Genomic DNA, 25,789 nt, shown 5'->3' on the forward strand with positions numbered 1-25,789 from the left:
TCTTGTTAAGTTACTGGGACCTCCATGTCTTTTCTGAGGGGCATTAAAACCATCTTGCTAAGCTACTGCGACCTCCACCACTTTTCCAAGGGGCATTCAAACCGTCTTGTTAAGCTACTGTGACCTCCACCACTTTTCCAAGGGGCATTAAAACGGTCTTGTTAAGCTACTGCGACCTCCATGTCTCTTCCAAGGGGCGCAAAAACCGTCTTGTTAAGCTACTGGGACCTCCACGTCTCTTCCAAGGGGCATTCAAACTGTCTTGTTAAGCTACTGCGACCTCCACCACTTATCCAAGGGGCATTAAAACCGTCTTGTTAAGCTACTGGGACCTCCACGTCTCTTCTGAGGGGCATTAAAACCATCTTGTTAAGCTACTGTGACCTCCACCACTATTCCAAGGGGCATTAAAACCGTCTTGTTAAGCTACTGGGACCTCTACGTCTCTTCTGAGCGGCATTAAAAGCGTCTTGTTAAACCACTCTGAACTCCAGAGCTCTTCCAAGGGGCATTGAAATGTTGTTTTTAATTAACTCTAACCTCCACGACTCTTCGAACGCGCATTGCATTTCCTCCTAATTTTTGACAGCTTTTGCTTGGAAGGCATAAGCAAAGACTATGGGAGACCCACTCCCCAATAATGGGAATAATGTTTGTAATATGCTACACTGCATGGCTCTTGTGAGGGGCATTGCAAGTTCCTCCGTCCTAATTTTTGGCAGCTTTTGCTTGGAAGGCATAAGCAAAGACTATGGGAGACCTACTCCCCAATAATGGGAATAATGTTTGTAATATGCTGTACTGCATGGCTCTTGTAAGGGGCATTGCAAGTTCCTCCGTCCTAATTTTTGGCAGCTTTTGCTTGGAAGGCATAAGCAAAGACTATGGGAGACCCACTCCCCAACAATGGGAATAATATTTTTAAGATGCTGTACTGTATGGCTCTTGTAGGGGGCATTAAAACCATCTTGTTAAGCTACTGTGACCTCCACCACTTTTCCAAGGTGCATTAAAACCGTCTTGTTAAGCTACTGGGACCTCCACGTCTCTTCTGAGGGGCATTAAAAGCGTCTTGTTAAGCTACTGCGACCTCCACCACTTTTCCGAGGGGCATTAAAACCATCTTGTTAAGCTACTGTGACCTCCACCACTTTTCCAAGGGGCATTAAAACCGTCTTGTTAAGCTACTGGGACCTCCACGTCTCTTCTGAGGGGCATTAAAAGCGTCTTGTTAAGCTACTGTGACCTCCATCACTTTTCCAAGTGGCATTAAAACCGTCTTGTTTAGCTACTGGGACCTCCCCGTCTCTTCCGAGGGGCATTAAACCGTTTTGTTAAGCTACTGTGACCTCCACGTATCTTCAAAAGGGCATTAAACGTGTCTTCTTAAGCCACTCTGAACTTCACAGCTCTTCCAAGGGGCATTGTAATGTTGTTTTTAATTACCTCTAACCTCCATGACTCTTCCAACGGGCATTGCATTTCCTCCTAATCTTAGTCAGCTTTTGCTTTTCAATGCAAAGGCGAAAACTAAGGGAGACCCACTCCCCAATAATGGGTAGAAGTTTTTAGTAAGCTGTAATCCACATCTGTTTCAAGGGGCATTGCAGTTCCTCATAATTTTTGGAAAGCCTTCCATTCACTGCTTAGGCCAACAGTGTACAGGAGACCCAGTTGCTATAAATGGAAAAAACGGTTTAGTTAAGGCCCTCTGACCTCCATGTCATTTCCAAGGGGCATTGGAGTGCCTCGAAATTTTTGGCAGGCATTGCACTCACTGTATGCCCTATAACTGTGTAGCCGAACTGCTCCTTTTGTTACAGAAACATATCCTACAAGACATGTGTGCTTGACTGGCCTGATATTGATGTGAATGGTCCCTGTTCCTCCTGCTCTTTCTCCTTTGCCACCACCTCATCCATCATTTATCACCTGAAGCTTTGTTTTAACGGGAGTCATAGAACTGGGATAGTAGCATGAAAACATCCAGCAATCCTCGGAGGAGGTAGGATATGCGCCAAAGCGCTGACCACCTTAGGCCTAGTCGCTACTACATACATGCGCTTGCATTCCAAGAAAACAAAGAAGATGCTAACTTCTATCATCATCATCATGCTCCTCACCTTGGCACTCTCAACTCCCCTGATGGAGAAGCCAGGGCCCACCGGAGGAGTCTGGTTCTCTGGTGGGCTCGTCCAATGCTGCCCTAAAGCAGGCCTGGCTAAGAAAAGTGTGTGGGAAGGTGACAGGAGAAATAGGGGCGGCTGGGGACCGTTTATGGACACCGGCTGCCCCCAGGCGGCTGGGTACCGAGCATGGACACCCGGCTGCCGGGCGGCTGGGGACTGAGTATGGATACCTCGCTGCTGAAGCAGCCATGAGGTAGTGGCCAGCTTCGGCCTCCTCCAAACTAAAAGGCCCCATTTCAAGTGCAAGCTAGCAGTATGGTATTGCAGCCTGGGGGTGGGTGGGTGGCAGGCTGCACACTTACGCTTGCATTCCAAGAAAACAAAGCAGATGCTAACTTCTATCATCATCATCATGCTCCTCACCTTGGCACTCTCAACTCCCCTGATGGAGACGCCAGGGCCTACCGGAGGAGTCTGGTTCTCTGGTGGGCTCGTCCAATGCTGCCCTAAAGCAGGCCGGGCTAAGAAAAGTCTGTGGGGGGAACTTGACAGGAGATATAGGGGCGGCTGGTGACCGTTTAGGGACACCCGGCTGCCCCCAGGCGGTTGGGGACCGAGTATGGACACCCGGCCGCCCCCTGGCGGCTGGGGACCGAGTGTGGACACCCGGCCACCGGGCGGCTGGGGACTGAGTATAAATACCAGGCCGCCAACGCAGCCATGACGTGGTGGCCAGATTCCGCCTCCACATGCCTAAAAGGCCCAATTTCAAGTGCAAGCAAGCAGTATGGTTTTGAAGCCTGGGGGTGGGTGGGTGGCAGGCTGCATACTTGCGCTTTTGTGTCACCCTGGCCTGGATGCCACAAAATGTAATAAAGCTGTGTCTGAGAGCAGGGGGGAGGTTCTCTAGTCAGGGAAACATTAGCATGCAGTACCTCCTGTCTCAGGCCAATAGGGGGAGCAGGCTGCCCCTATAAAAGCTGGTGCTCGGGGCAGGGTTAGGGAGAACTTGATGGCCTGTCTCAGCACTGAGACTTGTCCCAGAGCAGAGCAGGGACAGACAGTTGCACTGCACCTAAGAGGAAGTGTGGCAGGAGGAGAGCCACAAGCCAGAGACAAGAGGTGAAGAGAGCCTGTCTTGGCAGATAAAAGACTTACTTTACCAGACTTTGGTGTCTGAGGCTGGGAGGATTCTACATCCTCCAGCAGATAACCAGTCCGCAAGGGACTGTATATTCCTTGGCCTAAGAAGCCTGGAGGCCCTGCCACAACAGAAGGGACCAGCAAAGCCGTACAAGGCTGGGAGCAGAAAGGAACCCACGTCGCAGGCCATACAGGCGAGAATACACGGAAAGCTCGGAAACGTGGGCTGTTACCCTATAACGAGGAGATAGCCAGAAGGAGCACAGAAAGCACGGTAGGCCTACACCCTCACCCTGACCAGGGCCAATTTCCCCGTTGCTCTCAGACATCCAGGTCCCCTCCTAGCTGGGACTGTTTATGGGTCAGTTTACCTGTTTCAGTAAAGACCCTGGACTGCAACCTATTGTCTGTGTGCTCCTTCGCGCCTCCAGCACTACCGGTATTGGGACTCTCACCACCATCACTCCCACCATCCATTATACTGCCCTGGGGCCGCACTCTTCCCGTGGGGAGTCATACTACCCTAGCTGCACACCTCATTAGCCCCAGCGGTCTGCATGCAGCGGCTGTTCCTAATGACCGCAAATCCACGGGTGGCGTAGTCGGACATAATCAACAGCAGAAGGTAGCAGACTACCATTGGCCTGACCACCCTGAGCCACGGAACCGGGTGGCTACTACTACCCCCACCGTTTCCCTATTGCCCGGATCCGAGTGCCCCACGGCCCAGGGGGCGAGTCAGTTTTGGCGTAGTCGGCAGGATTTCGTGCCCGCAACCACCGGGTACTGCGTGCCTGAAAAAGACTTTTGTAACTTACCTGTGGCGAAGTTTCCCGCCACCCGGAGCCGATTCCCGCCATCAGACGTCATCTTGGACCGTTTCCCGCCGTCTTCTGCCGTCTTCCCGCCATCCGCAGCTGCTTCCCGCCATCGGACGCCATCTTCAGGACGCCGCGCGGGAAGAAGAGGGGCGTGGACGCCGAAAGCGCGCGAGATCCGAAGCTCCGCCCCACGCACCGACGCTGCGCAAGGTCCTGGAAGGGAGAGAGAGCGACGCTGACGTCATCAGGACGCGACGCCAGGTCCTCGTCCATAGCAGCAGCAGCGGAGCCGCGGCCTACAGAAGAGGATCGTCGGAAGGTAGGCCACGCTTAACTAGGGGGGAGGAAGATGTTGGATACAGAGGCGCCCACTACCACCAACGCAGCTGCAGCAGCGGTGATGCCTTTTTCCCTGCCCTACATCCCTGGAGCGGCCTGGCTGCCCAAGTACTCAGGGGAGCCCCATGCCCTAACTGACTTTAAGGAAAGGCTGTACAGTTTGTTCCACGTTTACCCCCTGACAGAGGAACAGAAGGTCAGCATACTAACAGGGCAGTTAACTGGCGCAGCCCAAAGGGAGGGAAAATCATGGCCCACTGAGGAGAAAAGAACTGTAAAGGGTATTCTGGCCCGGCTGCGGGGTACCTTTGACACACGTACCTCCGCTGAAATTAAAATGAGGTTCTATGGATGTAAGCAGCGGGCACAGGACAGCATCAGAGACTATGCCCTAAATCTGCAGGAAGCCTTGAGGGCTATTCAACAAACTGACCCTGGCAGTGTGCAGGAAACGGATAAGCTGCTAACAGAACAATTCATAGAAGGTCTGCTGTCTAGCGCCCACAGGGCCCAACTGCGCCTCATGTTCTTTCAGAACCCCGACCTGACCTTTGCCCAATTTAAGGACAGGGCCATAAGGGTGCTCCGTGAATCTGCAACCAGTGGCGCTATAAACCCCCAGCGCCCTGCTCTCACCTACCACCAGGAGGCGGCGCCCTCCTCTATGGACCCCGTGGGGGCTGATGCACAGGCCCTGAACCAAGCCCCGTCGAAAGACCTGCACCACCAAGTCCAGGAGCTGACCAGGAGCGTTGCAGCGTTGACCAGGACCGTCCAGGCGTTGCAAGTGGACCCATCAAGACCCATCGAGCTGGCTTCAAGTCCGGAGGATGTCCCGTGGCGTCGACAGAGGAGGATCCCGTCGTTCCGATGGAGGCCCACAGACCGCTAGGCAGAGGATGGACAGCCCATTTGCCGTCGATGTAACCAGCCCGGACACATTTCCAGGTACTGTAATTTAAACGGGTCCAACCTGGGGCAGAGGGCCAACCCCCAGGCATAAGATCACCAGGCCCTTACAATTGGCGTAATAAGTACGTTGGGGGGCGCCCGGTTTTACCCGTGGTGCTGGACGGTATCCCCATGAGCGCCTTGCTGGATACTGGGTCGCAAGTAACCACTATCCCTTATGTACTTTTTAAGCAGTATTGGACTGATGCTGATATCACACGGTATCCAGACAGTAACTTGAGCATCATCGCCAGTAATGGCTTACCCGTGCCGCAGATGGGGTTCAAGGAGATGACCATTAAAATTGGTAAAGTTGAACTGCCGGCACAGGGAGTGATTATTGTGGACATTGACCGACGTGAAAGTCACCCTAAAATAACTGTGGGTACTAACGTAATTGAAAATTGTCTTTCAGAGGTAATTGTAATTCTACAACAGGTGGCGGTGAATGCTAGTTCCAGCCAACAGAGAGTCCTCAACAAGGAGATAAAAGCCCTGATGAGACCGCAGCAGGTAGAACTGTCTGGTGGTGAGATCGGTAGCGTAAGACTGAGTGACCCATTCCCCATTTCCATGCCTCCCAAAAGTGAAATGATGATCTGGTGTCGGACTGCAATCGGGTTGAGAGGCAGAGACTACCAAGCCATGGTAGAACCCGTGTACTCAGACAGCAGGCCCACCATTTTGACAGCCCGGGGGGTGGTTGATGTCCGTCATGGGAGGGTGCCCGTCCGCATCCTCAACATTGGAGAGAGGGAGGTACACTTACCCAGGTACGCTACACTCGCCAAACTGTTTGTTGTTGAAAACAAAGCTATCAGGGCCGTGGAACCCTTGCCTCCATCTCCACAGGTGGAGGGTAATGGCTCCCAGAAACAAAAGGAGGACTGGTGCCAGAAACTCCATGTGGGTGCTGACTCCACTCCCCTGCACCAAAAACAAGGAGTCTACCGGGTGGTACAGGAGTACGAGAGAGTCTTTAGTAAGCACCCGCTAGACTTCGGCAGAGTAAAAGGGATAGAACACCACATCCCCACAGGGAGCCACCCACCAATAAAAGAGAGGCACAGACCTGTACCCCCTGCACATTATCAGAACGCAAAGGGCATGCTAAGAGAGATGAAAGAAGCTGGGGTCATTAGAGACAGCTGTAGCCCCTGGGCAGCCCCCTTGGTTCTGGTCAAAAAGAAAGGCGGCACCATGTGAATGTGTGTGGACTATAGACAAATCAACCGTATCACCCACAAAGACGCATATCCGCTGCCTAGAATAGAGGAGTCTTTAGCCGCACTAAAATCTGCTAACTTCTTTTCTACTTTGGACCTTACTAGGGTACTGGCAGGTTCCTGTGGCAGAGGCTGACAAGGAGAAGACCGCCTTCACCACCCCGATGGGACTGAGCGAATTCAACTGTATGCCTTTCGGGCTCTGCAATGCACCAGGGACCTTCCAGCGGCTGATGGAATGCTGTCTAGGGCACCGAAACTTCGAGACGGTCCTCCTTTACCTGGACGACGTGATCGTCTATTCGAAGACCTACGAGGACCATCTAAAGCACCTGGCCGAGGTGTTCGAAGTCCTGGCAGGCTATGGCCTGAAGGTAAAACCATCGAAGTGTCACCTGCTGAAACCAAAGTTCCAGTACCTAGGGCACGTGGTAAGCGCGGAAGGAGTAGCCCCCGACCCTGACAAGGTCACTGCAATCAAGAGCTGGCCAAGCCCCTCGAACATCAAAGAGGTGAGACAGTTTCTCGGGTTGATAGGCTACTACCGAAGGTTCATCCCCGGGTTCACTAAGATGGCAGCTCCTATGCAGGACCTCCTGATCGGACAGTCTAAGTCCCGAAGACAAAAGCCACCCTTCAAGTGGGATAAACCGGAAGAGGAGTCCTTCCGCCAGCTGAAGATGGCCCTCACGGGGGATGAGATCCTGGCCTACCCTGACTATGGCGAGCCTTTTATCCTCCACACAGACGCCAGTAATGTGGGACTGGGAGCCGTACTGTCCCAAAACCAACAGGGCAGAGAACGGGTGACCGCATTCGCCAGTCGGAAGCTGAGGCCCACCGAGAGGAACCCGGAGAATTACAGCTCCTTCAAGCTAGAATTCTTGGCGGTGGTGTGGGCCGTGACGGAACGCTTCAAGCATTACCTGGCCTCCGCGAAGTTCACCGTGTACACGGACAACAACCCGTTGACACACCTGGACAATGCAAGACTGGGTGCCCTGGAACAGCGGTGGATGGCCCGTCTCTCCAACTATGACTTCGTGATCAAGTACCGGGCAGGCAAAACCAATGCCAACGCGGATGCCCTATCAAGAATGCCTCACTTACCTGAAGGTGACGAAGACCCAGAAGAGCTGGAGGAGGTTGAACTCCCCGTGTTTCACCGGTATGGAGCCGCTCAATACTCCCACCGCGTGAAGGAGGAGGATCTAACAACCGTGATGATCAATCCCCTACCTCACCACAGCTGGGCCGAGACCCAAGATAGTGACCCTGCAATCCGCCTGGTGAAAGATCTGCTGACCCGGGAAGACGCCCGCTTAGATCCAGATGCCCCAGAGGAAGCCAAGCAGCTATGGAAAGAGAAGAGCAAGCTGTTCCTCTACGAAGGCAAGCTGTGCAGAAGGATTGTCAACCACCGGACGCACGAGCTGACCTGGCAAGTCGTGGTCCCAAGGCGGGATGCAGCTATGGTCCTGGGGGCTTACCATGATAGAGCGGGACACTTCGGTTGGAAGAAACTGGAGTTCCTGCTAAGAGGACGGTTCTTTTGGGTCGGCATGAGAGGAGCTGTAGAGAAGTGGTGCAGAGACTGTGGCCCTTGTCACCTAAGGAGGAAGGACCGCACCAGCCAGAAGACGCCCTTGAGGCCCATCGTCACCACGCAGCCTCTTGAGCTGATAGCTCTGGACCATGTCAAATTGGCTCCCAGCCGGTCAGGATACATCTATGCCCTGACAATCGTGGACCACTATTCCCGTTTTCTAGTGGTGGTCCCGGTAAAGGACATGACAGCCCAAACGGCGGCCAGAGCCTTCCAGCAATACTTCTGCCGTCCACACGGGTATCCGGAACAGGTCCTGACAGACCAGGGTTCAGCGTTCGAGGCTGAAATCTTCCAAGAGTTCTGCAACCTCTATGGCTGTAAGAAGATTCGAACAATGCCTTACCACCCCCAAACCAACGGGATGTGTGAAAAGATGAACAATATAGTCATTGATCTCCTGAAGACGTTGCCCCTGGAGGAACGCAGCCTGTGGCCAGAAAAACTGCCGGACCTGATAGACCTATACAACAATATCCCGGTGAATGCTACAAACTGCACCCCGGCTTACCTGATGCGAGCTAGACCAGGTAAGCTGCCCGTAGACCTGGAGATGGGTGTCCTAATACCTGAGGACACCTCCCTGGATGCGGACTGGGATACGGAAAGGCAACTGCAGTACAAGAAGGTACAGGAGAGTGTGGAGAAGAGCCTGGCCCAGGTGAGAGAGAGGCAAGAAAAACTCTTCAATCAACATGCCCCTGCTGGTCCCCTAGAACCTGGTGAGCAAGTCTTAAAGCGAAAAAGAAGGCTACATAAGTTAGACGACCAGTGGGAAAGGGAACCCTACACCGTACTGCAGTCTGACCACGACAACCCAAAGGTGTGCGTAATCACCAAGGACGGAGGAGAAACCACTAGTGTCGTCTCCAGAGACCACCTCAAAAGGTGCCCCGAGCAACTCCGTAGTGCAGAAGAGGATCAGAGTGACCTTGAACCCGCAGAGGACAAGGAAGAAATGATCAGCACCGTTCTCGGAGAGTTCCCTCAGTCCTGGACTCGCATAAATGATGTCATAGTGGTACCCGTCCTGCATTTCCTGCAACCGGCCCAGCAACAACCAACACCAGAGCTGGAAGGTGAAGAGGAGCAAGCGGTTCCAGAGGCAGAAGAGCCTGTACCAGCAGCCCAGGAGAGTCAACCCTCTGCTGACAGTGAGCCTGCCATGCCTGCGGTAAGCCAAAGGACCTGCCCTACCAGTACACCCAGCTGGTAGCTGTACCCCTAACGCTAGTGGGGAAAGCCAGGTTGGTCCACCACCAGACAGTGGGCTACGTAGGTCAACCAGGAGCACAAAGGGGCAGATACTCGCTCGCTGGAGAATATAGGGTGCACTAAAATTGTAAATGGCCCTGTTGCCAAATGTTGAATTGTTTGCAAAGTTACATGCATGTTTGGTAATTCTGTGTTTCAGTTTCTTGCAGCTACCGTAAGGACTCACAGGTTATGGACTTTTTATAACTGGGACCATGTATGGACTGCGTTCGGAGCCTGACCAAGGAATGAACTAAGACTGTGAAGGACTTTGGGTAGGACAGACCCCCACCTGGTTAAGGCTCCCCGTTGTGCTGGTGATATGGACACCCGGTCACAGACCACACTGTGACCTTAAGAACTCAAGCTGTGCGTCGTCTGTCTGATAATGTTTTATGGTTATGCATGTTATTCTTTATTTACTGTTTAGTCCCGGAGTACTAAATTTTACTAGGGGGGAATGTGTCACCCTGGCCTGGGTGCCACAAAATTTAATAAAGCTGTGTCTGATAGCAGGGGTGAGGTTCTCTAGTCAGGGGAACATTAGCATGCAGTACCTCCTGTCTCAGGCCAGTAGGGGGAGCAGGCTGCCCCTATAAAAGCTGGTGCTGGGGGCAGGGTTAGGGAGAACTTGATGGCCTGTCTCAGCACTGAGACTTGTCCCAGAGCAGAGCAGGGACAGACAGTTGCACTGCACCTAAGAGGAAGTGTGGCAGGAGGAGAGCCACAAGCCAGAGACAAGAGGCAAAGAGAGCCTGTCTTGGCAGATAAAAGACTTACTTTACCAGACTTTGGTGTCTGAGGCTGGGAGGATTCTACATCCTCCAGCAGATAACCAGTCCGCAAGGGACTGTATATTCCTTGGCCTAAGAAGCCTGGAGGCCCTGCCACAACAGAAGGGACCAGCAAGCCGTACAAGGCTGGGAGCAGAAAGGAACCCACGTCGCAGGCCATACAGGCGAGAATACACGGAAAGCTCGGAAACGTGGGCTGTTACCTTATAACGAGGAGATAGCCAGAAGGAGCACAGAAAGCACGATAGGCCTACACCCTCACCCTGACCAGGGCCAATTTCCCCGTTGCTCTCAGACATCCAGGTCCCCTCCTAGCTGGGACTGTTTATGGGTCAGTTTACCTGTTTCAGTAAAGACCCTGGACTGCAACCTATTGTCTGTGTGCTCCTTCGCGTCTCCAGCACTACCGGTACTGGGACTCTCACCACCATCACTCCAACCATCCATTATACTGCCCTGGGGCCGCACTCTTCCCGTGGGGAGTCATACTACCCTAGCTGCACACCTCATCAGCCCCAGCGGTCTGCATGCAGCGGCGGTTCCTAATGACCGCAAATCCACGGGTGGCGTAGTCGGACATAATCAACAGCAGAACGTAGCAGACTACCATTGGCCTGACCACCCTGAGCCACGGAACCAGGTTGCCACTACTACCCCCACCGTTTCCGTATTGCCCGAATCTGAGTGCCCCACTGCCCAGGGGGCAAGTCACTTGCATTGCAAGGAATGGGAGAGGTACAATTGAACACTGCCCTGGTACAAGGACTTGAATGGGGATAGTTGCAAGTCTGCAATGACAGGTGCAGGGTGGGAGGCATCTTCGCATGTACCATGAACAGGGGTTTGGCATGCACACACTACAGTGGAATAGACTGTCCTTCCCACTAAATGCACTGGGGAGGGCACAGGTAATGTTTTGGTATGCGCGCTTAATCTTATGTATAGGGCACACCGGGACAAATAGGGGTGGCTGGGGACTGAGTATGTATACCTCGCTGCCGAAGCAGCCATGAGGTAGTGGCCAGCTCCGGCCTACTCCAAACTAAAAGACCCCATTTCAAGTGCAAGCTAGCAGTATGGTATTGCAGCCTGGGGGTGGGTGGGTGGCAGGCTGCACACTTACGCTTGCATTCCAAGAAAACAAAGCAGATGCTAACTTCTATCATCATCATCATGCTCCTCACCTTGGCACTCTCAACTCCCCTTATGGAGAAGCCAGGGCCTACCGGAGGAGTCTGGTTCTCTGGTGGACTCGTCCAATGCTTCCCTAAAGCAGGCCGGGCTAAGAAAAGTGTGTGGGGGGAAGTTGACAGGAAAAATAGGGGCGGCTGGGGACCGTTTATGGACACCCGGCTGCCCCCTGGCGGCTGGGGACCGAGTGTGGACACACGGCCGCCGGGCGGCTGGGGACTGAGTATGGATACCAGGCCGCCAACGCAGCCATGTCGTGGTGGCCAGATTCCTCCTCCACATGTCTAAAAGGCCCAATTTAAAGTGCAAGCAAGCAGTATGGTATTGCAGCCTGGGGGTGGGTGGGTGGCAGGCTGCATACTTGCGCTTGCATTGCATTTAATGAGGGAGGTACAATTGAACACTGCCCTGGGACAAGGACTTGCACGGCGATAGTTGCAAGTCTGCATCTTCTGATGGGGCAAGGATAACTTCTGATGGGCACACTTTTAGGCAGTGACCTGGGTGTCAGAGATGCTTCCAGGGGTCTTCCCCATGCTGTTCCCATGTCTTGTCAGCACTGTATGCAAGTGTCCAGAGCACATGGCCAGATAAGGTTGTAAAATGTTAAAATGACATTTCCCGGTGAATGCATTTGTCACAGTTGAAAGCAATACAAAAGTGCAAAAACGCATAAAAAATGCTACTTGTGAACATAGCCCAAGGTGTGGAGGAGTATTTTTGGGGGGGTTATTTATTTTACCTTATAAACAAGTCTTTACCCTTGAAAGGAACTTCCTTAACATATTTCACAGGAAATCAGTTTCAGTTTCATTTTTGAAAGTTTTATTGTGAGCCCTTAAAAGTGGCTTAATACCTCTGACCACGTTGTTGACAGCAGTGACCTGGGGGTCAGAAATGCTTCCTGGGGCGATCACCATGCTGTCTCCATGTCATTTGAGCACTGTCACTATCGTTTTGGGCACTTGTTAGGCTTTTAAAAGACTTCCGGGGGTGCCGCCGCAAAAATGCTCGGGTCTCCCATAGATTAACATTGGGCTCGTTGCTCAGGTCGAGCACCCGAGTATCACAGCGAGCTCGGCCCGAGCTTCGAGCACCTGAGCATTTTAGTGCTCGCTCAACACTAATAATAAATTAAAAATTTATGAAAATGAACAAATGAATGTCAGACATTGCTTTTCAACCCTGCTTCCACAGAATTTTTAAAAAAATGAAACTCATGAAATAGGCCTGAACAGAAATGATGGTACGCTTAACTTAATATTTTGTTGAACAACCTTTTGAAGCAATCACTGCAATCAAACGATTCCTGTAACTGTCAATGAGATTTCTGCCTCTCGACAGGTATTTTGGCCCACTCCACATGAGTAAACTGCTCCAGTTGTCTCGTGTTTGAAGGTTGTATTTTCCAGATGGCATGTTTCAGCTCTTTCCAAAGATGCTCAATAGGATTTAGGTCAGGGCTCATAGAAGGCCACGTCAGAATAGTCCAATGTTTTCCTCTTAACCATTATTGGGTGTTTTTAGCTGTGTGTTTTGGGTCATTATCCTGTTGCAAGACCCATGACCTGCGACTGAGACCAAGCCTTCTGACACTGGGCAGCACATTTTTCTCTAGAATTCCTTGATAGTCTTAAGATTTCATTGTACCCTGCAAAGATTCAAGACACCCTGTGCCAGATGCAGCAAAGCAGCCCCAGAACATAACAGAGCCTCCTCCATGTTTCGCAGTAGGGACAGTGTTCTTTTCTTGATATGCTTCATTTTTCCGTCTGTGAACATAGAGCTACTGTGCCTTGCCAAAAACTTTTTTGTCTCATATGTCCATAGGACATTCTCCCAGAAGCTATGTGGCTTGTCAACATGTAGTTTGGCAAATTCCAGTCTGGCTTTTTTATAATTTTTTTTCAACAATGGTGCTCTCCTTGGTCGTCTCCCATGAAGTCCACTTTGGTTCAAACAACGACAGATGGTGCGATCTGACAATGACATCTGTTTAGAAGTTATCCTGGGCTCTTTTGTTACCATTCGTAGTATCCGTCTCTTTGATTTGTCATCAATTTTCCTCCTGCGGCCACTTCCAGGGAGGTTGGCTAGAGTCCCATTGATCTTAAATGTCTGAATAATATGTGCAACTGTAGTCACAGGAACATCAAGCTGCTTGAAGATTGTCTTATAACCTTTATCTTTAACATGCTTGTCTATAATTTTCTTTCTAATCTCCTGAGACAACTCTTTCCTTTGCTTCCTCTGGTCCATGTTGAGTGTAACATAGTAACATAGTTTTTAAGGTTGAAGGAAGACTAAGTCCATCTAGTTCAACCCATAGCCTAACTTGTGTGGTACACACCATGTCACCAAACAGCCCAGTGAGTATCTGTAGCCCTATATACAGGCCCATTGACGGATTACAAGATTGTAGACACATGTGATGCTAATTAGTGGACACAACTTGATTAAACATGTCCCTTTTGTCATATTATTTTCAGGGGTACCATCATTTCTATCCAGGCCTATTTCATGAGTTTAATTTTTTAAAACATTCTGTGGAAGCAGGATTGAAAAGCAATGTCTGACTTTCATTTGTTCATTTTCATAGATTTTTAATTTCTTATTACATTTGTCAGATTCAAGTTATTTCTGTGACCGTTGTGGGTTTTTCTTTCATTAAACGAGGGGTACCAACAATTTTGACCACATGTGTATCTATAATATCCATCTGAACTAACAGTCCTTCTGAGGACTAATCCAGCTGCATATAATCAGTGATGATAGCAGGAATTAGGCAGGCAGGCAGTGTATGAGGCAGACTGCAGTGCATATAGCAAGAGTGTCCATTAAACTTCCTGTTATTCTAGGTATTACACAGCACATATATACAGTATATATATATATATATATATATATATATATATATATATCAGAGCTAGGCAGGAAGGCAGTGCATGTGGCAGACTGCAGTGTATAATACAGCACAAGAGGCTCCATTCCAGTTCTGTCTGCTGCTGCTGTTACAGATATTTCTACAATTAGCTCCAGGTATCAGGGGCCAGGGATAATTATTATTTTGATCTTAATCCTGATTACTTGGTTAAAAAGCAATCCAGAGAACACCGTTTTTCTGCTCCATTTGCTTGTTGCCACAGCAGAACACAGACAGATTCTTTCCATATTACTGAGATAAAAATCCATAAATTTGTAGTGAACGTGGAAAATATTGGCCTCCAGGCCAGCTATTTAAAACTGTGGTGTTCCGTCAAACGTATCACATATAAGTTCGCTCCAAATTCAGCCATTTCTGGCCTCCATTTAAATTTTGTTACGTGTGTCAGTGAAGTTATTGACACCAGGTTTCTGTGAAAAAGAGTAACCTACAGGCCAGCTATCACACATATCACACGTCAGACGTATCACTACCAGCCTGACCACCACCCTCATGATCAGGCACATGTCAGCAAAGCACCCGACTAAGTGGGCCGAACCTCAGGGTCCAGCAACAGTGTCTGCGGGTGACACCACTGCTTGTTCCGCTGTTGTGCGTGCACGCCAATCCCCTGTCCATGGCGCATGCCAAGATGCCTCCCACCCTGCACCTGTCGTTGAACACTCTCAACTAACACCATCAAGAAGCACGTCCCCGTCCTTGTCCCAACGCAGCGTTCTGTTGTCCATACCCCAGTCCTTGGAACGCAAGCGCAAATAAGCAGCCAACGCCCCACAGGACACACTACTAAATTCACACATTTCGCGAATGCTTACGATCGAAATGTTGCCTTTTAGGCTCGTGGAGATGGAAGCTTTCCGCAACCTGATGGTGGCGGCCGTCCCTCAGTACTCGGTCCCCAGCCGTCACTATTTCTCCCGGTGTGCCGTCCCCGCATTACACAAGCATGTGTCCCACAACCGGAGTTACTGGGAAAGTCCACCTAACCACGGACACATGGACAAGTGCTTGTGGGCAGGGACGGTACATCTCGCTGACGGCACACTGGGTTAACATAGTGGAAGCCGGGACCCAGTCGGACCTTGAGAAGGAACACGTCCTCTCGACGCCGAGGATTGCGGGCCCTGGGTCAATCAGGGTTGCCCCCACATTCTACAGCTCCTGTATCTCCTCCTCCTCTTCAGCATCCATCTCTGAAATGACCACATCAGTCGCAAGCTGGAAGCACTGCAGCACTGTCTCGGCCAAGCGACAGCAGGCTGTGCTGAAGTTAATATGCTTAGGTGACAAACCACACAATGCTGAAGAGTTGTGGACAGCTCTGAAAGAGCAGGCAGATCTGTGACTGACACCGATGAACCTACAGCCAGGCATGGTGGTGTGTGACAATGGCCGGAACCTGGTGGCGGTTCTGAGTCGAGGCGAGCTCACACACGTGCCATGCCTGGCCCATGTGCTTAACCTCATGGTTAAGCGGTTTCTCAAAACCTACCCGGATCTGTCGCATCTTCTTGTCAAAGTACGCCGCCTGTGTGCCCATTTTAGAAAGTCAGCTACAGCTTCCGCCACCCTTGCCGTGCTTCAGCAGCGTTTGCAGCTTCCGGCTCATCGACTGGTGCGTGATGTCCCAATGCATTGGAACTCTACACTGCAGATGTTGGGAAGGATTTGTGAGCAGAAGAGGGCAGTTGTTGACTACCTGCATCAACAAGGCCGTCGGTATTGAGGTCAGACTCCACACATAAAACCTCAGGAGTGGACATGGATGTCAGACAACTGTACCATCCTCCAAAACTTTGAAGACTCCACACCAAGATGGTAAGCGGTGATGACACCATAATTAGCGTCACCATACCGCTTTTCTGCCTTCTGAAACACTCTCTGCTCTCAATTAAAGAGGATGCATTGCAGGCGGAGCACGATGGGATGGAGCAAGGAACCATACAGGATGATTAAACACAGCCCAGCCTCATCCCAACGCGGATTGGGTGACAATGAGGAAGAGGAGGAGGAGGAAGAACAGGAGCTAGTTTCCTGCACTATAGACAGCACCACCTGCACAACTGCCATACCGTCTGTTCAGCATGGATGACCTGAGGGCAGGGAGGTGGAGGATGAGGAGGAGAGCATGGTCAGTCATCCTCTTGGTGAGGACACGCAAGTCTTGCCTCTTTGCAGTCTGGCACACATGGCTGAGTTTATGTTACGCTGTCTTTCCCGTGACCCTCGCGTTGTCCAAATTTTGGGTGACAGTCATTACTGGTTGGTGATGCTTCTAGACCCATGCTACAGGGAGAACTTTATGTCTCTTATTCCTTTGCAGGACAGGCCTAATAAAATGGGGCAGTATGAGAAGGCCCTTGTTGTGGAATTAGTGAAAAAATTCCCATCTGAAAAAGCTGGCGGCAGAGGTCACAGTTCGTTGGACAACCAAGGAGTACAGGCGAGAGAGCCACAAATTCAATCCAGCAGAGACAGGGGAACACTGTCAAAGTTCTGGAACAGTTTTCTCAGCCCCTCCCATTGCACAGGCCCTGAGGCGGGGGGTACTTTCACAAGGAGGGAAAAGTTTCAGAAGATGGTGAGGGAGTACCTTGACAATGGTACGAACGTCCTCCGTGATTCCTCTGTGCCTTATAATTATTGGGTATCCAAGCTGGACACGTGGCATGAACTGTCTCTCTACGCCTTGGAGGTCCTGGCCTGCCCTGCTGCTAGCATTTTGTCAGAGCGGGTTTTTAGTGCCGCCGGTGGAATCATAACCGATAGGCGCATTCGCCTGTCAACTAAATATGCTGACAGGCTGACTCTTATAAAAATGAAGGGCTGGATTGGGCAAGACTTCTCAACACCACCGAATGATAGCAGCGTAACTCAAATACAGTGTCTTTTTTTTGGGATGTCTAACTCTATTCCCATGCACCTCTGTCTTCACACCCAGACATGGGTATACGCTTCCTGATTTTGTCTATTTGCTCTTGTCCTCCTCCTTCTCCGCATCCTCCACCACATCACCACCATATGTACCATATCAACATATCTACATCTCTTGCAAGAGACATTGGAGTTCTTCCAAATTTTTGGCAGCCGTTGCTTCACTGCATAGGCAAACACTATGGAAGACCCACTTCCTAATAATGGAAACATTGTTTTTAGCAGGCTCTCTGACCTCTATGACTCTTGCAAGGGGCATTGGAGCGCCTCCAAATTTTTGGCAGCTCTTGCAGTCACTGCATACGCAATAACAGTATAGGAGACCCAGTTGTTAATAATGGGAACAACAAAGAATAGCCGGCTGATGGCTCTCTAACCATAGCAAGGGCCAACTTCTGGTCCTTTAAACATAGTAAGGGCCGCTTGATGGCCCTATAAAACTAGGCTTTGTGACTTTCAAAGTCCCTCCATCATAAATGAAACAAATGTGTCTGATGATGTGTCACACACCACATGGCTAGATAAGGTTGTAAAATGTTAAAATGACATTTCCCAGTGAATGCATTTGTCTTAAAAAATAAAGCAAAAAAAAACAAAACACAGAAAGATCTTTCTTTAGTATAAAAACCAGAGTCGCAAATGTAACCTCAATGTAATCACATTGTTCAGCTCCTGCACCTCCTCCTCCAGTTTGGCCTCTCCAAAAGACCACATCAGTCACAAGCTGAAAGCACTGCAGCACCGCCTTGGCCAAGCGACAACAGGCTGTGCTGAAGATAACATGCTTATTGCTTAGATGACAAACCGCCCACCACTGCAGAGTTGTTGAAAGCTTTAACACAGCAGCCTGATCTGTGGCTCTCACCGCTGAACATACAGCCAGACATGGTCGTGTGTGACAATGGGCGTAACTTGGTGACGGAGAAATGACAACCGGAGTAGATACGGTTTCCCAAAAGTCAGTCCTTTCACCGAGCTAAAAAAATACGGCTTTGGTGAAATAAAACTCACCGACAAGCTGTGGACTGGCTCCGTACCGTACCTGGCCACATTCACTTGTCCATGAGTTTGTGGTTAGGCAGTCCTTCCCAGTAAATGCTCTGGGGAGGGCACAGGTAATGTTGTGAGACCCGTGCTTGTGGAAGGCAGAGACGACACTGGGAGACATAGCGGCGACTGGGGGACCGAGTATGGACACCCAGCCACCGCCATGAGGTTGTGGACAGCTTCCGCCTCCACTGGCCTAAAAGGCCACATTTCAAGTGCAAGCAGCTTTTGAGGACTTCCTGGGAGAAATGGCAGCTGGAGTAGATACGGTTTCACAAAAGTCAGTCCTTTCCCAAGTCTTTTCACCAAGCTAAAGAATATGGCTGTGGTGACATACAACTCTCAGAAAAAAAGCAGTGGACTGGCTCCGTACCGTCCCTGGCCACATTTACTTGACCACGTGTTTGTGGTTAGGCGGTCCTTCAAAGTAAGTGAACTAGGGAGGGCACGGGTAAGGTTGTGGGGCCCGTGCTTGTAGAAGGCTGAGACGACACGGGGAGACATAGTGGCAGCTGGGGACGAGTATGGAAGCCCGGCTGCCACCGCCATAAGGTTGTGGACAGCTTCCACCTCCACGAGCCTAAAAGGCAGTATAGTATTGCAGCCTGTGGCTGAGTGGGTGGCTGGCTGCATACTTGCGCTTGCATTCCAAGGAATGGGGTAGGGACAACTGAACGCTGCGCTGGGACAAGGACGTGGACGGTGATTGTTGCAAGTCTGCAAAGATAGAGGCATCTTTGCATGCGCCAAGGATCACTTGTGATGAGCACACTGTTAGGCATTGACCTGGGAGTCAGAGATACTTCCAGGGGTCTTCCCCATGCTGTTCCCAAGTCTTTTCAGCACTGTATACATGTGTTTGATTATGTGTCACACACCACATAGCCAGATAAGGTTGTAAAATGTTAAAATGACATTTCCCAGTGAATACATTTGTCTTGGTGTGGAGGAGCATTTTTGTTTTTGGTTATTTATTTTGCCTTATATACAAGTCATTACCATGGAAAGGATGTTCTTTAACATATTTCCCAGGAAAATCCATTTTGGTTTCGTTTTTACATGTTTTATTGTGAGTCCGTAAAAGTGTCATAATACCTCTGACAACATTATTGACCTGGGAGTCAGAGATGCTTCCAGGGGTCTTCCCCATGTCATTTGAGCACTGTTACCGTCTGCCCTCTGCAGATCGCTGGGGGGGAGCCGCCGGAAAAATGCTTGAGTTTCCCATAGACTTACATTGGGCTCGTTACTCGGACTGAGCACTTGAGCATTCCAATTTGCTCGACCCGAGCAACGAGTACCCGAGCATTTTTGTGCTCGCTCATCACTAGTTAGGAGACTCCATTCTCCTGATGTATGAGGCATCCAGAGGTGTCTACACCGTGTACCATTAGTACTTGCCAGTCCCTGCTCCTCGGCTGCTGCCAATACTTTTCTTTGTGTGGCTGCCTACATATAATTAACCTGTGAGTCAAGCATTTTTCTGTTCATGTGGTTGGGGGCCGCACAGAATGGCATTGTGGGTTGCATGTGGTCCCTGAGTTGGAGGTTGTGCACCCCTGATTTAGAACAAATATTGCAGTCAAATTGCTTTAACCCTCAGATAACGGAATTCTTAAAGGGGTGGCCAAGATTGGATAAATTATTGTTGACACGGTTTAGTCTGTTTTAAAAAATATAATAAAAAATACACAGCCTCTCCAATCACATTCAGCACCATGTTACCAATTGCATAATTATAATTAAAACATTTCAATTCAATGACTTTTCTGTTGTCTACAGGTATATTTAGATTTAATCTGGCCTGACGATCAATTGGGTATTGTCACCACTGGGACAAAGTTGTAAACAGACACACATTTCAATGCTGTCTACATGTTTAATTACTGATTTCAATGAAAAGAATAGCTGACCACCATTTAATAAATGTTTTGGCTCTCCATTTTGGCTCAAACTTGCAATTACCCTTTGCATTTATTGTTCAAGTACGCATCTGACCACTCTATGAGCCAAAATTGATAAAGTTGAGCTGAACTTTTTCTGGTCATATATCAGCTGAGAGGAGATCAGAAGAAGGAAAGTCAAGAGCTCTCTTTGGATTCTAAGTTGACTCATTCTGCAGCCAGCAACAGACAATGCAACACAGAGTCTATAAAATGCAAATAGTACAGATTTTTAATGAAACAATTGCAAGAACGATTTTTAGTCATACAATACATGCCTTTAAGTTAAAGGAAATAGCCCCCAAATGTTCAAATCCTTTCAATACTTACTGTTAATTAATTTTTTTCCAAGTAGCAAACTCTTGCCTAATAGGTCTCCTGTACATGCTGTAGGTGTGTGAAGAATATTTATTTTGTTACTTTAACTGTTGCTGGAAGTACCACACAAAAATAAAGCCAGGCTTAACAACAGGATTTTTTCTTACACATACAGTAGTTGCAGCGCAGAGGGGAAAACTGTTCAGCAATGAAAAGCATCCTGGAAAATTATTCTCCGAGGTGAATCAGGGTTCCAGAGGAACCATATTTTTGCACATATTACACATTAAAAAGTCTACAAAATATGGAAACTGACAACGGATGCTTCTTTAATGTAATATTCAATGGCATACTGTTACTTGCACAACAATCAGCATATGGCTGTGTTCAGGTTCACATAGCACAGTTTATTCTTATAGTCCCATTGGATTCCAGAAGTTGAAATTGCACCCTTAATTTTTGCAGAGAATTGGATAACGCTGAGAGCATTGTGCTGTGATCCATGTTGAAGATATAAATTAATTGTAAGCAGTTATGTTTCAGTAAAGAATAATACAATTACATTATATCTTCATTATGTGATCCAGATGTTTTTATGTCTACTAATTATACTAAAATTAAAACTGTATATATTTTTAGCTTTACTAGGCCAACTGTCCATAAGTCACACGGTCTAGATGCATACTGTAGGTCTCTGGTTAGAGCTATATGCTTAGTCTGGAACAAGTGCAAATTTGAATGGATACATTCTATTAAATGTGGTTGTAACGGGGGCCAGGGTGGTAGTCGGTGGCGAGTGGCATGTCAGTTTCAGTGTTTGGATCTTCACCCTGGCCCGCTACAGACAATGGGGACTCTGAGAATCCCTGGGTGTGTGTGTGCTGTGGTGATTCTGTGGAAGGAGCCTCCAGGGCTGGTGTCAGCACCCGGCGCACCCGGGCAAGTGTCGGGGCCCTGAGCAGGCGGGGGGCCCACTCACGGCAGGCACCCCTGCACGCGATAGGACCCATGAGCGGTGGAGAGCAGTGTCAGCTTCTGCTCCCCCCGCTTGCTCAGGGCCCCGGCAGCTGGCGATACAATACTTACCTCTCCCCGTGCCTCCGCAGCAGGTCTGATGTCTTCCGCGTCTTCTGACTGTGACGTCTCAGGTCAGAGGGCGCGGTGACATCTTTCCACCGTGCTGTCTCCTGAGCCGTCACAGCGCAGAGCGGGAACACACCGGCGCGGGTGAGGAGTCCGGAGCAGCGGCAGCAGGTGATAAGTGAGGCGAGTATTTGATTTTTTTTTTTTTAATGTATGGAGGCATGGGGCATTATATGGAAGGGGGGTGTGTGTGACATCCAGCATGGGGCATTATATGGAAGGGTGTGTGTGTGACATCCTGCATGAGGCATTATATGGAAGGAGGGGGGTGTGTGACATCCTGCATGGGTCATTATATGGAAGGGGGGGTGTGACATCCTGCATGGAGCATTATATGGAAGGGAGGGGTGTGTGACATCCTGCATGGGGCATTATATGGAGGGGGGTGTGTGACATCCTGCATGGGGCATTATATGGAAGGGGGGGTAACATCCTGCATGGGGTATTATAAGGGGGGGTGTTACATCCTGCATGGGGCATTATAAGGGGGGTGACAGCCTGCATGGGGCATTATAAGGGGGGAACAGCCTGCATGGGGCATTATAAGGGACGACAGCCTGCGTGGGGCATTATGTGGGGGGGGACAAAGCAAAGCCTGCATGGAGCGTTATATGGGGGCCAGTATTATGTATGGAGCATTATATGGGGTCCAGTATCCTGTATGGAGCATTATATGGGGGCCAGTATCCTGTATGGAGCATTATATGGGGGCCAGTATCCTGTATGGAGCATTTTATGGGGGCCAGTATTCTGTATGGACCATTTTATGGGGGGTCAGTATTCTGTATGGAGCGATTCGCCGGTTTCTGAGCTATTGTGGAATTTACAATAGATATCGGTCATGTAATGTAAGAAGTGAAATCTTTGGCATTGTACTATATATATATATATTTCTCTGCGGTATCTGTGCATCATGAATCATGGTATGTATTAAAGGGGCCCACTGAGACTCTTTCGCCCAGGGCCCACAAAAACCTGGAGCCGGCCCTGCCTGTATCCTATATGGAGCATTTTATGGGGGCCAGTGTTCTGTATGGAGCATTTTATGGGGGCTAGTATTCTGTATGGAGCGATTCGCCGGTTTCTGAGCTATTGGGGAATTTACAATAGATATCGGTCATGTAATGTAAGAAGTGAAATCTTTGGCATTGTACTACATATATATTTCTTTGCGGTATCTGTGCATCATGAATCGTGGTATGTGTTAAAAGGGCCTACTGAGACTCTTTCGCCCAGGGCCCACAAAAACCTGGAGCCGGCCCTAGAAGCCTCAATACTCACTTCTAACCCGCCGTCCAGGGTGTCGACTCTTTCAGCCTTCAGAAGGAGGAGACCGGACAGTTTGATAAAAACCCCAGTCCATTTTACTTGTCAAACAATCAGCATACAAAGGATAGCAGGAATTACACTTATTCACTTCTGCACCAAACAGAGTCACGTTCTTGGCAGTTACTGACGATGGCACAATACTTGTGGCAAACGTTACTGGAAATTCACAGATCAGGCAGAGGACCTCCATATTACTAATGCAGCACCACCCGGGTCGATGTGTTTCTCCATGGAACTGCACTCAGACCAATCTTTCCACGGGAAAAGAAGTAAGGGAGATTCTCCCACTATCTTCTTCCTATTCATGCCCAGACCCCGCTGTCTCCGTCTATCTGACTGCAGCTCTTGGGCCTCGCCAGCACCAGAGTCGTTCCCACTACCTCTCTTAGAAAGGTTCCTTAAACGCCTCTTCTCACTGTAGATCCCCAACTTACCTGTGTCCGGGAGAACATTGTCGCACTGTAGTTTTGCTGAGAACACTTGCTTCATTTTAACACTGACTCCCACACACACTCTTCTGTTGTACTTGTCACTGTGTCCTCCTGACACATCTCCACTCTTCGCTGTCCCTGAACAACTAACTAAGATGGCAGAAACTAACCTCCCAGAGATCCCTCAGTTCCCCCTTTTCACCGAGGGCAGCCCATCCTAGGTTAACCTGTGTCACCCAGAAGAATATAGGGGACTCGGTACCCAGGCCTTTTAGCTTGTTTAGGAGGTCACGGCAGTCGGCTCCCGGGCCCGTACTCTGGGTCTCTCTTTAAAAAGTGGTTTTAGTGTACAGTTTGTCTCATGATGCCACCTGTGGTTTCCGGTAATGGTTATCGGTGCTGGTGCAGACCTCTGGGGCTGATGGGATGGCAGCTGGGATGTTCCTGCTCCCCACAGGCGGAGCAGGCCCCCGGGGCAGTGTAGGTTCAGATGGTGGTGATGCTGGGGCTTGTAGTGCAGGAGAGATGGTGCAGCTGGAGTAACTGAGAGAGACAGGGGATTCACTTCAGTACCTTTACTGGGGCAGATGTCAGGTACGGTCCAGGGTACTCGGTAGGAAGGGTGCACTTCAGGTGCAGGTATAAGGCCTCCTGGTCCAGTCTCCCTCTCTCTAAGCTCCTGGCCAGCCTGCAATTGGGCCTAGGTTGTTACAACTCTCCTGTTAGGTTTTTTCTATCTTGCTGGTCACATGACCTTGTTTGCCTATTTATTCCTGCTCCGCCCTCCTAGCCTTGCTGGACTTCATTATAAGTTCTACTCTTAAGTAAGCCTGGTGCTTAGTTACCTTTCTCAGTCAGTTTAGCTTGGTCTTCGGACCTTTATGTTCTATGTTGCGTGTTTGTCTTTTACTGCTACAATTTCTGCTAGGAGGTGCCCAACTTTATCCCAGTCCCTAGTTCTTGTAGGGATCCCTCCCTTGCATCTATAGGTCTTCGTACAGACTAGCCGAGGACTTTAGCGGGTCTGATCGCAGGATCAGGTTCCCCGTTACATCGTAGGGATCTAGCTTAGTTCTATTGTAGGGACAGATCTCCTTTCTTTCCTTAGTGCTTGTAGCAGATCATAACAGTAAGTCCAGCCCAAAAATATCTCTAAGGAAAGACTTCCAGTTTCCATCATGGTGTCGGTTCAGGATTTGGCTCAACGCCTGCAGGGACTCTCTCTGGAGGTGGCCGAGCTCCAACAACACGTGAGTAGCGGTTCTGGAGCACATTTTGCGGAGCCAAAGGTACGTTTGCCTGATTTATTCTTTGGTGATCAACAGGAATTTTTTTCCTTTAAAAATGCTTGTTTATTGTATTTTCGTTTGAAACCCAGATCCTCTGGTGATGAATCACAGCGCATAGGGTTCATAATGTCACTTTTGCGCAAAGAACCTCAGGGATGGGCCTTTTCTCTCCAACCTAGTGATCCATGCTTTAGATCAGTGGATAGTTTTTTTTTCTGCTTTGGGTTTGTTGTATGATGATCCTGATCGTGTCTCATCAGCTGAGACTGAATTGAGACGTTTGAGGCAGGGATCAGGTAATGTGGAAAAATATTGTTCTCACTTCCGTCGGTGGTCTGCCCAGGTGGGGTGGAACGATTCAGCTTTGAAAAGTTTGTTTCTTGCTGGGCTAGGTGAAAGGGTTAAGGATTTGCTGATTGCTTATCCCACACCTGGAAACTTGCAGGAGGCTATGCAATTAGCTATACGGGTGGACAGGAGACTGCGTGCAAGGGTTAATGAAAGTAAATCCTCTGCCATATCAGCTCCGAGTCTTGAGAGGGTCTGTACTGACATTGGAGAGCCGATGGAGATTGGGGCGATGGCACCCCGCTCTCAGGAAAAAGACCGCAGATCTTCTGAAGGTTTGTGCTTTTATTGCGGGAAATCTGACCATTTTATTAAGAACTGTGTGCTTCGTATGAACAAAGAAAAAAAAAAGGTCAGTTACGCCCGTATTACCTGTTTAAATTCTAAGGGGGTATTTCTTTCTGCTACTACTGCTGCTCAGGAAGAATTAATTGAATTTCGGATATTTGTGGATTGTGGTTCTACTCTGAATGTGATTGATGGGGGATTCTTGGAAAAACTTAAATTAAAACCCAAACCTTTGTCATCCCCTATTGCTGTGGTTTCTGTCGATGGCTCCCCCTTGAAGAGTATTACTCACAAGGTCTGTGAATTTCCCCTCACTATTAA

Source organism: Phyllobates terribilis, unplaced genomic scaffold, assembly GCF_046119375.1.
Source record: "Phyllobates terribilis strain yellow unplaced genomic scaffold, ASM4611937v1 Scaffold_3__8_contigs__length_932513732, whole genome shotgun sequence".
In the NCBI taxonomy this organism is placed as follows: domain Eukaryota; kingdom Metazoa; phylum Chordata; class Amphibia; order Anura; family Dendrobatidae; genus Phyllobates; species Phyllobates terribilis.